An 18,083-nucleotide genomic window follows, 5' to 3' on the forward strand; every position below is an offset into this window, starting at 1 on the left:
AGCAGTAGTCTTCAGTTTTCTCAGGTTAAGCTGTACTGGGAAGAAACTGCAAAAAATCCTCTAGTGCTAAAGAATAAAAACTCTGTGTGCATCAGGTTGAACAAATTATGTGAAAACAATGCAAAGAAACTTTTTTATATTTTACTTACGAATTATTTTTTTGTGATTTAAAAATAAAGTTTGAGTGACACAAAGTACCTTCTATAAAATGCCAATGTTTTCCCACTTTTATTGCTGACCTTTTTCAAAGATGAAATGTAGTTTTGAAATAAATCTAGGGTTATTTTTTTTTCATACAATGGGAAACTGGTAATATCCCCAAGGACTCATGTTTCTTTGATTTTAACTTGGATATAGCATGAGCTTATATTCCTAAAGAAAAATGCAAATTCTTTGTGTGTTCACAGTGAAATTAATTGCATAAATCCTGTATGCTTTTAGTTATAACTACAAAATGGTAATGCTTTTATAGGCTGTGTGAGATCTCTGATATATATTGGCTACAATTTTCCAGTTTATTTTTTGTAAAAGTTGATGAATGTTTTACGTATTTGTAATTAGAGTGTTCATTTAAGAGAGACTATTTGACACATAAGACTATTTAATGCTGTATTTTTCTCTTCACCTTTCTATTTAATCTTACAGTAGTTCAGAGGATTGTGATTTCTGAAGTTCATTGAGATATAAAAAGAATAACTTCAGGTTAACCAAAGTTTACCAAATAAAGTATTTCCCAACTTATACTGGTGAGAGATACTCAACACCGCAATTAATTTGGCAGTCTTATTCTGGGTGCTGCAACCTTTTGCAGCTCTTGAAGATGTTATTTGGTGAAGGGGATAATTTAAGAACATTTGCTTTTAGAGAACTTGTGGCCTGTTATGGTTTCCTTTTTCTATACAATGATCTGATGATAAATGGACACATTCTAGAGGGAGAAGGTCAGTAATAAAATAAAAATGCATTGCTTCTTGGGGGGAGGAGGTGGGAGGAAGTTGCCATTTAAAAAGTGTGTTATTTTAGTGAGAGAGACGTAAGAGTTTTCAGGGTAGCACCTGGGATCTGAGGCTGTATATCCAATATTACCAGTGGTGGAAAAGTTGATTCACTAGGGACCATGTCTGGACATCTACCAGCCTGAGCTGTTATTTGTAGGATGTGCTGCTATAACCTCAGTTGTTCATATACTTCTATTTTTTTAACATGACAGCCTAGTCTTGTTGAAATTTCTGTTTATGCTATATTAAAAATACCCATTCCAAGCAGTATTACTGAGGGGGGAGGGCTAATTTAAATATATCATGCACTTATCTTTATTGGCATTCTCAAACATTATGTATGTCTGATAACTTTTCCTCTGAATAAAGAGACCCAACATATGCAAATATATGAGGAGGCATCCATTGTTCGGCTGCTTTGGTGCCTGAAGGCACTTTATGAAGCGTCAGTAATTACAGGTGCTTTTGTTTCAAACAGCCTTTCCCCTAAAATAGCAACAGTCCCTAGTAAGAGGAAAACAAAGCCTTGCCAATATCAGCAGCATAAATGAACTCAAGGGTGCTCAAGAGCCCTTCTAGCAATGGTAGCTGGTAAGGAGATGGTCTTCTCTTGGCATATTAAATGTGCTTTATTGTTTTTTGTTTTTTGGTTGTTTTTTTTTTTTTTCTGCAAGAGAGGAGAAATACACCTCTCAGAAACCCACTGGGAGTGGCACTGCAGCATCGCGGATCTAACTTTTTGGCTCCACTTTAAGTACCTCATCACAGTAGTGAGAGATTCAGGGAATGGGAGCTTCTAACCATTACTTGTGTGCAGTCCCTACTGTCCCTACTGTGTGAAGAAGCTGGAGAAAAACTAATGTATTGCAAAGAAATGTAAATAACCCAAAAGACTCTTAGGAAAAATGTCGTTGTATTGTTACAACCACAGGGGTTTAAGCATTCTCCCACTGTCCTTACTTGATAAAGACCCTCTGGCTCAAGCTGGTTGTTGGAAGGCATTTTGTTCAGAATGATGCCTTGAATTATCTGCTGCTACATCAGCCACTGCAGGTCCCTGCCTCCTGCTTTTGACTACTGTACTTTGGCGTTGGGTACTGTGAGAGCTTTTGAGTCCCCCACTAACCATAGCTACAGGTGTGGAAAGATGAATAAAAAACATCCCTAATGAAAGATGAATGTTCATGTGAAATTAAGATGTTAATAATGGTAAATATATTATTAACACCTGTATTAGAATTTGAGATAGCAAAATACAGGAAACATCAAGATCGTATCTTCCAATTGTTTTGATTAACTCCTTTTTTTTTTTTTCTCTCTGTTACATCTTGTTGCAAGTTTTGAGGACACTTGCATGACATCATGGCTGGGATCCAGTCTTAATACTGACTCTTTCTCCTAGGCTTTTTTTTGCCGAGTAGAGCCGCGATTTGAAGACATAAGTTTTGTTATGTGCCCAAACCTGCCTAGGATGCTGTTGCATTCTCTTCCTTCCATTGCTCTTCTGTGGAAGAGGAAGAGAGTAATTTAGAATGCTTTAACAATATCCCTGAAGGACTACTGAATGCAATGTCTAACTTCTAGAAATGCAAACCTCCATATGGTATTAGGCTGGAATCCCACATCCAGGCAGGGAGAAGAATGTGTAACCAGCTCTCAACATCTTAGCAATGTCTTGCGTCAGTGCTAGCCCGTGCTAAGGGAAACCTTTCTATCTGAATCACAAGCAGTGACTCACAGCTCTGGTTGCTCATACTGAGGACTATGTTTTCTCTACAAATGTAGGCAGATAATAATTCTTTCTGCAAGCCTGCATTTAAATTAGAAAAATGCATCTGGCTCAAGTCTAGTTTCATTCAGGAGCTAGTAATAAGATAGCTATTCTGAAGAGAGAGTCTGTTTGGAAGAAATATTTTGGAAGAACGTTTTTTTCTATTTGCTGTATTTTGTTGCAGGAGTAGTATTTTGTTGGATACTGCTGCAACTGTAAAAATAGAAGAAGAGTAATTGAACAAATATGTTCCTCTTGACATGAAACAAAATCTTATAGACTAACTTAAAACAATCTTGAGTAGATTTTTAGATTTTTATTTCTAATTAAGATTTACCAACCTTGGTAAGAAAAAGGGTTGATGTCAAAGTAAAACTAAAAATTATTAATAGATTTTACAGATGGAAATGATGAAGACTTGCACACTAGGAGATGAATGGCTATATAATGCAAAATCTAAATAGCAGAGAGCAAAAGAAATAGACGTGCCCAGCAGCGTTTCAGTGTGCCAGGCTACTGTGAACTAAAATGTATGATAGCCTCAAAATAAATAAGAAAATCCATTTTGGGGAAACAAAGGATGAAAAAAAATCATGGAAAATATGTTGGTTCCCCAACAGACTATACAAAAAGCCATTTTCAATTTCTGGTGATGCATCAAAAGAAAGATAACATCATTTTCTGTAGTGGTGCTCTCCTAAGGCAGAGTACATGAAGAGTTTCTGCAATGAAATAGATGAAACCTCAGATGCAATTAACTTGCATCTAACTCCTTAATTTTGCATAGCAGTAAATGCCATTAGCAAATTTGATCTTTCCTTTATGATAGACTGTATCAGGTCCTTTGTCTCGTATTTGTGTCTGTATGGTGACCAATTAATTCCAGACTAGTTTTTGCTGAGGTTCTCTCTGAACCAGTTTTTATTATAATGCATATGTCAGAGAAAAACAATGTTACATGGTTTTCAATAGCAGCCTAACTCAATGGACTATAGCAAGTAATCCAGGTCCCAGTTGTCAAAGCCCAATCCGAAAACAGAAACTCCAGTTTGTGGATACAGTCTCCTTTCAACAGTGTAAAAGGCAGTGAGCTGAAGGGTAGACATGTAGATGCCTTGCAGTGTAAAGTATGTGCAATACATTAAATAAATTAATTTGGAGAAATGTACTTTTTTTTTGCCAATAACCAAGTAGCTATTAGGTGTTTGAGTTGTTTTCAGGTTTCTAGAAGGTCTTTTGGCATACTATTTAATTAAATATAAGTTGCACAAAAGTTCTACAAGCAGTTTTATACTGTATACCATTTCAAAATAAACCAAGAAAAATCCTATAAACCAATTATTATTAAATAAAGACAAATAGTTCTAAAGCATTAAATTCCTTGTGTGAGTTATGGGCAAATACAGTATTTAGGAAGGCTTTTCAGTATTAGGTTAGTGAAACAATCATGGAGCACACTCAGCCTATTTGCTTTTGTCATTGAAATTTCCTGGGCATCTGAGCAGTCATATGACTCTAAAGAAGAGAATTAGTGATTGCAATCATATCTAGCTAATCAAGGCTTCTGCAGTGAGCCGTAGCTGAAATTTCTCCACGTACACAGGATATTTCAGTCGACTTCTAAATTTTTCTCACACATGTTCACAACAGTCCAATGTTGCATATTTGCTGATATTCCCTAATCTCATTAAACAGAGCGTGGAAGATGGGTAGTTAGTAGGGGAGGAGAATAATGTCAGAGACTTCTGTGAGCAGAAGTTCAGCTGCTGTGCCTCCTTTGTGAGAACTCCTGTTCTGTTTGTTGCTCTGATGTGAGAATTGAGAAAGCTCTGAGGTGAAAAACCAACAATCGCTTCTGAGTGAGGAACAATGCCTGGTCCCCTAGAGAAATTCACAGGCTCTGGTTTTTCCTCAATTGATTTTTCATTTAATGAAAAACATGACAATGTGCTAGATGCCCCCAAATAATAATCTCATAAATAAAAATGTTCATTTTTATAGGCAACATTCTTTGAGACTTCTTTTTGAGACATCTTAGCTCCAGCCTACAAGATCACAGTTTCTTCCTTACCTAAACTGTCACTCATGGTCACATAGAAAATAAGTATTTTTTGCAGGATCTTCCACAAAGAAGCAATCTTATAAAATTATTTAAGACAAGAAAAAAAAAACCAAACAAAAACTGCAACCCTGAATTATTCAAACTGTGATAGAGATCTTTCTCCTGACTGGTTTCAAGCAGTAATTTAATGAGGTATTTTCCGTACACATTTAATGTATGCTAGCTTTCTTTCCCATTTAAATTGTCTCACTGGAGGAGGAAGGATTTTGTCTGTCTTTGCTGGCTTAGCTACAGCAGCACAGGGCAAGACTGTTTTGTTTGCAGTAAAATACTGACTTCAAATTTTCTATGCCTAGTTCTATAAATTGTCAGGGAATTGAGCTTGGGGTTTGAAATCTTGAATTCCTGCATGCTAACAGCAATTCTCTTTATTGATTCTCACTGTCCAGCTTTGTACAGAGACAGTGGGAAGTGTAATGTCAGATCAGATGATCATAATGTCCTTTTCTGGCCTTAAAAATCTGTGGATAAAGCACTTAAGCCTCTCTGTTCCTCAGTCTCTCAATTTTTAAATGCAAATAATTCCTTCACACAGAGGTCATAGGATATGCTAGGATTATTTAGTGTTTGTGAGTGCAATGAAAGTAGAAGGGCATATATTTTTTAATAGAAATACTGAAATACTGTTAGAGATTTTCTTTAATCATTTACCAAAGTATCATCTGGCTGTCAGAGTTAATCTAATATGATTAACAATTATATTATTGTGATACGCAATGCAGACGTTTCAATAGACATTAGCAAGGGATTGCCTCTGATTAATTTGTATGGTAATCCACAATCATTTATTCTACTTTGTGCCTGTTTGTATGGGATGGTTACAGTTTATGTTAAGGTGTTTGCAAGCTGGATAGGCAGCTGGATTCATGCTCATTAAGCTTCAAAGCCTCTCACTTTCTCCCCTGCTAGCAGTGTTCAATGCGCTGTGGTTTTGTGATTTGGAAGTACAGCAGTGAGGGAACCGAGCTGAAACCACCAGTCTCATTTCGCTTTGGTCTTTTTTCACTTGACTGATCAGAATGATTTTCAGTCATTCCAGTCAGGGCTGGAATCCCGGAGGTGAAAAGTCAGCGAGTAATCCATTTAGCCACCAGGTCCTCCAGGTGGGGCTTAGCAAACTATAGCAATTATTGTATTCTCTTCTTTCTTATCATAGCATGGCCATTGCTAATGTTGTGCTGGAGCTGCCATTTTAAACCGTGCTTTGCATGAGGTGCAGAATTTGCTGTAAAACTTCCCTGCGTGATGAATCTGGACACAAAAGATTGCAATGCAAGAGCCATTTTTGGCACCAGTTTAAAGATGAGCTTCAGTGATTTTTAATGAAGAATTGACTTTTTCATCCAGAATGTTCTCCCCTAAAATCCATGCACAGAAGAAACCTTCTGTGAGGGAAAAAGGAGTATTTGGTGGGATATATGTCACCATGTCTCCACAGCTCCTGCTTAAGTTGCAGAGGGCCCCTCTTTTCAGTGTTGTAAGAAATGTGAAAGAGTAAAGGAATATCTATGAACTGACCCATTACCATTAAACATGGTAAAATACACTTACTTATTTATTTGACCTGTAACACCTCTTTTTCTTACACCTCAAGTAGTACCATTTAACCATAGAAATTGTTTTTCATGCTTTATAGTTTGCTAAAACCCTTGCATGTTTCTCAGGTTGGAGAACACAGATCTCAGGAGCCATTTGCGTGAACAGGCAGTTGCTGTTATCAGGTTTCCTGTACTTCAACATGTGGGAAGCAAATACCACAAAATCGTTTGGTTTAGTACAAAATGGTGGAATTGGGATGACTTTTTTTAAATAAATGCATTTCTTGGATCCCTATTGTAGAAAAAGCTCCACTTTATGGTAACTTAAATTAATATTAAATTAATATCTATCCCTTTTAAAATTATCTAGGCAAATCATGTGTGTGTGTGTGTATATATGATATATATTCTCACATGTGAATTTTTAACTTACAAAAAAACCTCCCTTTTTTGAAAACTTGAAATCTTATGGTGAAAACCAGATGGAAGGTGATAGGATCATTGTTATTTTAAAAGCAACTTCTTTATAACCAATCTTAAGTTTTGTGAGGCTTTCCTGTTGCCAATTACAGACCTAGAAACTGAGAGAACTCATGAAGAGTTTAAAAACATTCAAAGGAGATATTTCTGAACAATGTTCTATTTATTGTCATTTCTCCTATTTGGGCTTGGTTTTTTGTCTTGTATCGTTATATTCCTCTCACTTTCAAGAAGAAAACATTTGAAGATTAATGACCTTTCTGTTCCAAGACAGGGAAGAGGACTATACCCATAACTTGTTACTGTTGTTAACCATGCAGATACCTTCCCACACATTATTCTTCCAGTTTATCACCAGTGCTGGATTTCAGTGACTCCATGGAATCACATAGAAGCTTTTGGTATATGCACAACTTACACTTTAGCCATCTCTTTAAAAATTCAGCCTCCAAAAAAATAACCAGGGAAAAAATAACTAACAGAAAAAAAAACCCTTCTGTTTTGGTTTACTGACCTTTCGTAGCTGCTGTGGAACCCTTATAATTTTATCCTAAATTTCCATTAAATGATGTAACATTTGGCAGTATCACCAGGTCTTGCTTCTCTTAAATCCTTTGTACTAGAGTCTACTTTTGTACATGGGAACAAGATGGTATGTATGAGTGTTATGCACTCAGGATATCCCAAGTGTTCTGTCTTTGGGAATGGAAAAATAGGGAAAATTATGAAATAGAATATATTTTGAATGTGTCTTTCAGTGTACAGAACACAGCAGGAAAGCTGACAAAGTATTTCTGACACGAAGATCCTTTGTTTATTACAAATCTTGAACAGTCTCTTGTCTGGCTAGACTTGAGATGGATTCAGTTATTTTGAAAGTTACAAGTTTTAATCAATATGCAATTATTGGTGTGTTAATTAGTAGATGATGCCTTGTTTCTATTATTAGCATGGACAATTTGCTGCTGAACAACTTTTCTGTTTTGACTACTCAGTCTCTAGTTAAGAGTCAGTAACACTACAGAAGCACAAGCAATATAATGGTTGCCTTCTCGGAGCTTTAGGTTAGCATTTGGCCAATCAACATTCTCAAGAAACATGACATTTCTCTGAAGAAATATTTCTGTGGGATTATGTTGCATAAAACACTTTAAAGAGCTTTTATTCGTTAATTAAGCAAAGACAAAACTGCAAGAGTTGTTACAATATCTGCCTGTGCTTGTTTGTAAAGGGCAAGTGCACAGCTTTGGAGTCGGCAGCAAAACATTCCTTGACTTAATGCAAGCTCGCTTGGATTATTAGTGTGCATTGCAATTGGGATGGTCTTTCTATGAAGCTAGCTAATATTAAATTCACGTCTGGACTCCACTTGCAAACTATTAGGCATTGTACGTACACGCGAATATATTGAAGATACATTTCAATTTAGGGATTAGTGTGTGGGAAAACAAGAGCTGGAATTATTCCTCACTGTCATAAAAGCCTAGAAATTTATATCCTATCAAATGGCTGAATTGTTGCTTACAACAATAGTCTTTAAAAATGCCACTAAATTTAGGACACTGTTAATCTACTGTCTGCTTCTGAAAGTTCATTCATTTAGAGCAGTAGAATATTAGCACAAAATGAAATGGTCTGAGTCAAGGATTATTAGTAGAGAGATAAAGTTGAATGCAAGCTCATTTCAATCTGTGAGATTATAATGTAAGCACTCGAGCACTGTAGCAGTGTACTTCTGTTGAATCTACCTGTTCCTACAGAAACTGGACTTATACAAAATTAAAGATGATAATGTATACTTCGCAAATGTACTAGAGTACATTACTTTCGATTTTAGTGGGCACCTAGGTAGTTCTGGTTGATCAGTGATACTCTTGGAGTATTATTTGTGATACCTAAGGAAAACAGTGTACACTGCTAGTATATAGCATCAAGCCATTCCTGACCATTTAATTTAAAACATCCAGTAATTCTGCAAAAAAAAATATTTGAGTACCCATCACTTTACAAGCTCAGTATAACACTGGCATCTTATCTCTACAATGGTTCCATCTGCCTTTCTGTATTTTTTTTCCCCAAGATTTTCTTACTGAGCTACTAAATACACACTGCACTTCAGCTTTGCATTTTTTGAAGTGTTAAATATGAATTAGAACACAGTTCAGCCTTACTAATTTTTCCTGGTTTATGATACTGCTTTTCTCCCTTTGTGTGCAAGGGTGAGAAAAAGAGCTTTATTTAAATGAATGTTGCATGTTGAAAAGGGACTATGGAGAGGAGTAAGAATGGATGCTTTCGCTCATCAGAAACTGCTGGTGTGTAACCCACTCTAGCTTCAGCATGTTTTCAGATACAGCCTTTTGCCCGAGCGCTCTGTCTTACCACCTCTGGGCAGAGCTGAAGTCCTCAGTATTCTTCCCACCTCCCTAAGCTTTTCTCCGTGCGATTTAGCTGGGTAACACCTAATTAAACTCCATTTCTTCTCTTTATGGTTCAAGTATTATTGTGCAGCTCCCTTCAAGAGTTAATTTCTGGGCTGTTTATCAAAGCTGTGAATTTAATAATATCAAAGCCATGCTATTGCACTGTCACTGTAATGAGATGTATGACATTCCTTATGAACAGAATTTTCTCTCCATAAATGTGTTGTTCCTCTGCTGACTATTGTGGGCTTTCAAAATAATAATTAAAAATCTACATTATTTAGTCATATTACTCCATTACTGTCACCTCTTTCATAGTTAGATAGAGCCATCTAGAAAACAGAACTTCAGCACCATAGTACTTTAACTGCAACAGGAAAACCATCCCATGTTTTATCTAACAGCACTCAACAACTATTTATGATATGAGGCATGAGGGGAATATTAGATGCTGTGGTTCGTGAGCAGCACTGATTACATAATTCTAGAACTGGTCAAAGCATTTTTTTTTTTCCCCTGTGGAAATTGTGTATGATTTGTTAAAAAGTTGGGTTTTTTTTTTTTTAGTAGAGAGAGTTCAGAATGAAAAATGTAATTATTGTATAGAAAGTAGATGCTTTCTTTGATATAATAAAAAATTACTTGGTGAATTTTTGCTATATAGTTTCACAATAATATGTAGTACGATTACAGTGTTTTTTCTTTCTTTAACTATTATGTATAGTCCTCCTTTTTGTGTAATTTTAACTGCTTTCCATAATTCTTTCCCCTGCACTCAGGAGGTCTGCTGAGATTGCATATCTAAAATATCCAAAATGCAAATACTAAAAAATGGGCATGGAAAGAAGTATGGAAAAGACCAATAGCAAACAAAATTATGAAGTCTAACTCCCACTCCCTTTTTTTTTAGTTTATCTTTATTTTAAATTTCAGGAAAGTAGTGGGATGGGAAAAGGAGTGGCTTGTAGACATTATACAATCAGCAATGCTTTAGGTCGCTTTAAATTTAAAGGTCAGAATATGCAGTATATCCATGCATTAATGCTCATGTCGATGGCAGCATTGTGGCAGCCTTGTGGCATTTTTGAATTAAAAATTATTCTTGAATATTCAATCCAAATTTTTTATAGCTTTTCATTTTAAACTTGTAGGTTTTGTTACTTTTACCTTTGGGGGCTATTTTTAATATGTTTTTTTATTTTTTTGAGAAAGTATGAATTAATTATTTTCTTAACATTAAAAACTAGTGACTGATGTTTCTGTTCCTCTATTTGTAAGGGTTTCCCAGTGCTTGTATTGTTTCTTCATTGAATTAATGTCTGCAAGGATTCTATAGTTGGTTCAAGTGTGACTCCTGCACATGAGACTAGATTTATTTTGAGTACTGCTGTAAATATAGTGGCCATGGGTGCTGATGTTGTTGAAAATTCCTGGCATAAGTTTACCCTTGCTTATCTAAATACTTGCTTTCTGTTGACAAAGTACTTCCTTAAAGCAAATGTAGTTATGTACTGTCTGAAGAATCATTGATAAGATAGTCCTAGATATTTTGGTGGAAGGTACAGTGTCTCAGAAAGATCCCCCAAAAACTTGCTTCATCTGCCCTATGCTGTCATCTTATGTGCTGTCTCAGTGACTGAAGGTGCTGGTATAATCACAGTCAAATGCAGAGGACTTTCTCGTCAGCAGTCCTCTGTTCCTTTCCCTATTCCCTTCTTGGTGATGCCAAGACCCTCAGCATTCTTAGGCTGTGAAAAAGGAATGTACACAATCTAAATTCAGAGATTTTGGTTGAATTGGTTGTTGAACCAGGTCTTGGTTGTTGGAGGTTGTGGAATTGCTGGCCCCCCTCCACGGAAAATGTGCACCGTTACCCTCAACCACTTACCAGCATTGTCCAATTACTTCAGTCTTATGGTCAGAGGAGCTGAGAGCATATTTCAGCCTACCCCACGTCAGCTGTCCCAACACTAGTTAACATTAAAAGGACCAAAATGGTCACCAGCTTTATCTATGTTGGTTGCACTCTTCTCAGATCAGTAGCAAATGACAATGAAATCTGTCTTCTCACTTTCAAAGATAATTTGTCTTTTAATTGTGAGGAAAAATACAGACCTTATTTTCACTTCACTTGAAGTACAAGGGTACTGTACTTTTTGCATTTCTCCCTGAGTCTTGGATTCTGTACAGTAACCATATAGAACACCTTGAGCTGTTGGAGTAGCACAACCTGTGCTGGAGTTTCACTGTCATGATCAACTTGTCAAATGCTGAGGACATACTGAGATGTTCCTCAGTACTGGATGAGATCTAGGGTTTCATTTGCTTTGGGATTAGTACACACAGAAGAAGGAAGTCTAGAATTCTCAAATGAGACTTCTGCTGCCGGTTACTTAAGCAAGAAAAGAGGAGCTGGAGGTATTTGTTCATCTCAGGTGAGGAAGTTAAGCGAGAGCAGCATAATTAAAAGTAGTCCTGCAGGGGAGACTGGAAAATATTTTAAGATCCTATAATGCTCCCTTGAATTAACCATGTTAAATCAATCTCAGTATATAGTGGCCATGGTCTTTGAGATGAGAAAACAAGTCCATTATGAGACTACCATAGTGTTTGTGGTGAAGTATACACTCAGGAGAGACACGAACTTCAAAGAGAATTAGTCACCACCTTTCAGTTGTGTTAATTTGCTTAGTTGACTTGTAACTGTGTTTGTTCCTCAAATATCTGTCTGTTCTCACATGAATGTTCACACAGACTGTGAGAGTACATCACAGTGGAGAAATGATTGTTGACCACAACAAAGGACCAACAAGTCACGTTTAGTGTGAGACCAAGTGCTGGCCGTGTGCTCAGTCTCTTCTATGGCAGAGCTTACCTACGTGAGGGAGGTTTGCATTCTTATTTTATCATGATTTTATTTTTTCTGTTCTTTAAATTTCTACAAATTTGGTGTTTGGAAGGAAAAAAAAATGTAACTTTACATTTGTCTGTACGTCTAGCTTCTCCCTACAGACTGCCTTTTTCAAGAGGCTACTTTAGTCATTGTGGCAGATCCCTAGGCTTCTAGCTTGTAGGTCTGCCTGCTGAAATTTTTCAGCATGCAGACACCCTTGTGACTTCATCAGCTCTGCAGACAGTTGAACAATTAAGCTATTGCTGTGAGAGGCTCCAAACAAACTGTTTCTAAGAAGCCAGGAAAAACTTCAAGGTTGCTGTTGTTCTTGATCCTAGGCTCATTATTCCAAGACCTGTGCCTGTAAGCATGACTGTTTTCTTTGTCTCAAAGGATTATGATTCTGCTAGTGTTTTCTCCTCTGCAGCATCTCAGACACAGACACCTGTGATTTCCACTGGCTTGGTGTTAGCACCAGTCATGTCTTGTCAAGCCATGTAGCTCAGCACTGAACATTTCATCACTGAAGCTTCTCAGGACATTGGCCAAGCTTATGAATTAGTTCAGTGTTGAAATCTGGACTACTGCACTTCATGGAAGATGCGATATTCAGGTAGTTGCTAGCTCAAATTCCACTTAAAACAGCATGAGGTAAAATTGGCACTCTGCAAATCCAGGCCCTCAGTGGATGATTTTGTCTGTTTCATCTGTCTCTTTGAAAAGAAGCCAGAGTGCTCTCTCTAGTCACTTCTCCATCACAGATCTCATAGGAAGGGCAATACATTGAGCCATTTTCAAAGATGAAAAAGAGGATGTTTTCCTTTCAGCAACAGATCATCTATTCTCAGTGTCCTATGTTCCTCGGCAGCTCTATAGGCCTTGGATGTTTAATCTCACTGGATTGTGAATTACTTTCAAAGAAAGTTCTTTTAAATGATTGTGTTATTCCAAGGTCTCTCTCAGAAGAGCAAGCATACATGGATGCCTGTTGTACCTCTATTTTTTCAGTGTCAGTCACTAGAGGGCAAGGACTACTGCAGGAAGACCACTTTTAATAATGCTGCCTCTCCAAATTTATGAGGCACTCCTCATCATATGCTTTCTATGCTTAGTCTGCCTCAAAAGATATGATTTAAGAACTCAACAAAAGGTAAGTTGCAAAAATAAGTAATCATGGATAACTTGGGAGAGGAATCACAACTTTTTAAATAATACATACACAGCAGCATTAGAAGAACTCATCTATTGACCAAGAGTGCTGTAAGGACTTCAAAGTCATTGGGCACAATCTCACCTTCCCCAGAAAAACAGAGTAGAACGTATGCTAGGTCACAGCCAAGGAAGAAATCTTGGATAGCAAAATTTAAGGAATGACACATACAGTGGGGACACATGAAGGGTGTTATGGTTCAGCAACCCCGTGGCAAGCAGCTACTGAAGGAACAGTCTATTTGCTCTCCTACCCCAACACCATGTTCCCACTTCTCTACTTTGCATTGGATCAAGTAATTTTGTCACTAGAAGGTGTGTTGATGTATCTTGTTGATCCATCAGAAGACTGTCCTTCTGTTTTTCTATATTGGCAGAGTTAGTTTTTCGCAAGATAAGCCAATTGAACTAACTCACCATGGAGTTGCATAATTCACTAAATCTGACACAAGGCAGAGAGACAAGAATCCTTGACATAAGAATGTAGAGAAATGTAATTATTTTGGCTATAAAATCTGTTCAAAAGCGAATATCCAAAAGTGAGGTAGCCAGTGCTCAGAGTCTCAGACTTAAATCTGACTTTCTCCTGGGGGCCCTTTAAAAAAGTTGAGTTTGTAAAATAAATGTTACTAATATTGTATGCAAATAATGTGTCTCCTAAATGAAGAAAAATAACCTCTCTATTAAGTTGACTATGCAACACAGTGTTTTATAAAGAACACTTTACGCTTGGTACGTATTAACATTATTTCTTGTGCTCACAAGGATGCATCTCTCTTCTTATTGGCTTGGATACCCTTTTTTTTTCTTTTTTTGCATACTTTTTTCTCCCAGTCGTGCACACACAGGCTGTATCACAGATCAGCTCTGTTTCGAACCAGATTCTTAAACTTATTTTTTTTACACATGTCCATTAATATTTACCTGAACTAAGGTATGAAAGGAAATAATCCTGATGCTTTTCTGATGCAACTGTGTCTTATATAATCTCTTGTGGTGGTGCTAGTTACTCAAAAATAAGAATATAAATTCATTATAAGGAAAGGCTTGCTACAGTTTTAGACCTCACTTTAGAAGCTGAAGTCTCATCTCTGAATGTTCTGCAGCTGTTCTATGATCTTCTGAATCAATTGTTAAATTGCTGAAAATGAAATGATTTGTTCTTTCCAGAATATTTCTATGCTTGTCATTTGAATAAACCAAAACAAAACAAAGCAAAACCCAAACCAAATTTTTCTTCTGCTTGCCTTGCCATGTGTTTTATGGCTACAGTGCCTTATAGCTATGTACTGTGTTACAGCAGTTGAAAGGGTTTTTTTTTTCACATGTACTTTAAAGATTTAGCAGCAGAAACATATGTTCTTCCTCTCTTGTATATAAGAGAGATGAGAGGAAAGATATGTATTTGACATAGATAAATATGCATTTCTAGACACATTGGAAACAACTCATTATTTGAGAAGCCTGTAAAAAACCCAAATTTATCCTTCATTTTTGATGTTTTCCCTTTGTACAGTGGAAAGTGAAATCTGGAAACTATTAAATGACAGTTGTAAACTCCTTACGGTAAGCGCAGCGATTTTTTACTTTCTGCCAAACCGCAAGGTGAACTCTGGGAACGTTGTGTTTTCTCTGAGCTGATCTCAAAGAACTTTTCTCATGCTCTGAATTGGGAGTGAGAATTGTGTGGGCAGCAGCATCTTACTCAAATCATTCTGAAAATATCTTCACTTGGGTCTCTAGGAAATTGTTCTCATCAGCCACATGAGAGCAGGAGTTAAAATATAGCAGGACACTTCCATCACAAGTTGTCCTTTTCCAAATGATGTCAGTGCTGGTCAGTGCAGTAAAAGCAGGAACAAAAGTGAAAGCTCTTTTTCCTCCTTGAGTTGGGAAGTCTGACAAGGGCAGGGTGTGCTCTTGCCCCACTAGTGTCATGTCATGTTCCATAAATGGAGAAGACACTCTTGTATTCAAATAAACTCTTCCTCTCTGTACACCAGGGGATGTCTCCTTTTTCTTTTCTTTCTGTATCCAAAATACTTTTTCTGTGGCTCACTCGGTAATTCCTGCTGAGTAATATGCACGCTACTTTATTTGCTCCCTGTTGAATTGTCTGTTGCTTCGATTGTCTGTGCCCTCATGGGATATCAAAGAACGTGCTCCAGCATAGCATGGTGAGAGATGGGCTTATTCAGCCTTTCTCTTTTTCTTTACTCTGCTTAGACATCTGTACTTTTCTTGAGGGATTCTTGTGCTTTTCTTCTTTGGTGATGTAGCCACCATGTGAGTCATATAAGGAAGAGAATTAAATTCTAGCATATGGTAAGGGCAGGTATAAGTACAAGCAAGAAACTCAGGGATTATTTTGAAGTTTGCTAGAGATGTTTGTTTTAGATTTGGCAGGACCAAAAAGTAGGAAAAATATATGATAATGTGGAAGTGGAATCACGTTTTCAGGGCATTAGGAAGAAATACTAATGGAAGAACGGAAGGACTTGGACCATACAGATGCTGGATAAGAAAAAAGGGATGTTCAGGAAAGACATAGAGGGAGACTGAAATAGTGATAGCCACAACAATTGCAACACAGGGAAGTAATGGTAGATGGGGGGGAATAAAGGATTGCATAACAAAGGAAAATAAGCAGAAAAGGAAATAATATGGTTAGAATGGAGAAAGATTTCTAATAAGATGAAGATAAGACATGAAAAAGAGAAAAATAAATGGAATGTGCAGGAAATTAAACACCTTTTTTTCCTCATTTTATGTAAAAAATAGCTTAATGAACAGCTCAACTATAATGGTTCTTAACAAAAAAAAAGACAAAAGATTGTGGCAAGTTGAATGGGAACACATGGAGACGCATAAAGACAGTCAGAGCAGTAGCAGTATTTGTAGGAGATGTGGAGCAGCTGTTCTGTATTGTCCAGTTTTAATTTCTATTCTAAACAAATTAGTCTACCTGCCTTGTGATCAAGTTTCTCCTTCATAAAGTTTCATTTAAGGTCAAAGCAAATGTGGAATCCGTGAGATCTTATCTAAAGCTTCATTGCGAATGCTTTGGTAGAAGGTTTTTCAGAGCTTACACTGTTGACCAGAGAAAGGGCATAACATGCAAGAGGAACAGGACAATAGCAGACGCAGTATGTCACTGTATGCATGCCCCACGTGTCATTCTGTAATGTCCTTTTCAGGAGGAAAAGAGTGAGGGTTTGTTTGCTCCGTGCTTGGTTCTTTCCATGTGGCCATAGATTGGATTGTGTTGGCAGCTAAGTGTTTAGTTGTACTGAGAACTTATATTTTGGCCAAGCTTTTAATTAAACCGAGGATGTCAATTAAGATGTGTACATCATAAATGCATAAAGTGTTAGGATTTTTAGATCAAATTACTGGTTGTGAAATGTTCCTAATAACTGTTAAAACAAAGCATAGTAAGGCATTAAAACCTCTTTTTACTGCCATTTAGAAGATCACTGCACTGCAGTAGCCTACTACAGCATTTTCTTTTGCTGCTCTGATAGCTCTTCCATGTCTGCTCCCGTCAGACAAACAAATCAAAATATTGTAAGAACTCATCTTGCTATACCAGGATTAGGCAGGCTCAGATGTGTTACCAACTTCAAGATTGTCCTGTGCTGCATGTAGGTAGCCATTGCATGGATGGTGAATAGCAAGCTCACTGCTTTAATAGCTGAGTGCTCAGATATGGAAAATGTCATGTCTTCTGTTTTTTCTAGATTTTGAAGGAATTTCATTGTTGGAAGTAGGCAACGGGTCAGGCTTTTTTGGTCATAACATGAGTTACTTATGGACAAGTTACTTTATTAAAAAAATAAATAAAGCCTAGTGTTGTGGCAAAACATCCTGTTCATGCTGCTGCCAGATATTGCTACTAAAAAGAGATGGAAAACTATTATCCTGTGATGTATTTTTTATCTTAATACTTAAAGGGAACATCTATAAATTTAATTCAGTAAGATTTTCAGTTCCATTGAAGTTAATGGCAAAGCTCCCTTCACATCTTCATAGTTTTCACTGTCATATTCTCAGATCTACCTTCTGTAGTTTTGCTTATGTGTTTTTAAATTATTTTCAATGCTTGCAGTACTTTTATAAGAATAAAATGTAAAAGTATTTCATGTCTCTCTCCTTTAAATCTCAAACCCTTTTCCAGTTATTCACAGTGACTCTCTTCTGTATTCTCTTGGCCTCTTGTCAGTATGAGGAATACCTGTGGCAATTATTTCCTGGGGAGATCTGCCTTGGGCTGTAGGATTCTGAGACTGTGGTTCTTGTCTGTTCAATTCTCACTTAAAACTAGAAGGCTTAGGGTTTAACTATGAAGTAGTACTTTTCTGGACTGCTTTTCTATTTGTATATTAAAATTAAAGATAAAATCTTTAAGGTAAAGATAGGTTATATTTAAATTTAGATGAACTTGTAGGTGTGAATTATAGGATACTTGAGTATCTTTGTTAGGCCTTCCTAGAAAGTGAAGGTTCAGAATTTGCTAATTTCTAGTGATTTTATGAAACTTCGTATTTTGATAGTGTTTCCTTCCACCTGATATTTTGTGTAGCTGCTTCATTCCTCAGCTATAGGTACCTATCAGGCCTAAAGTTTCATTCCATTTAAGTCCTTGTATT

Source organism: Chlamydotis macqueenii, chromosome 3 (assembly GCF_036417535.1).
Source record: "Chlamydotis macqueenii isolate bChlMac1 chromosome 3, bChlMac1.mat, whole genome shotgun sequence".
In the NCBI taxonomy this organism is placed as follows: Eukaryota; Metazoa; Chordata; class Aves; order Otidiformes; family Otididae; genus Chlamydotis; species Chlamydotis macqueenii.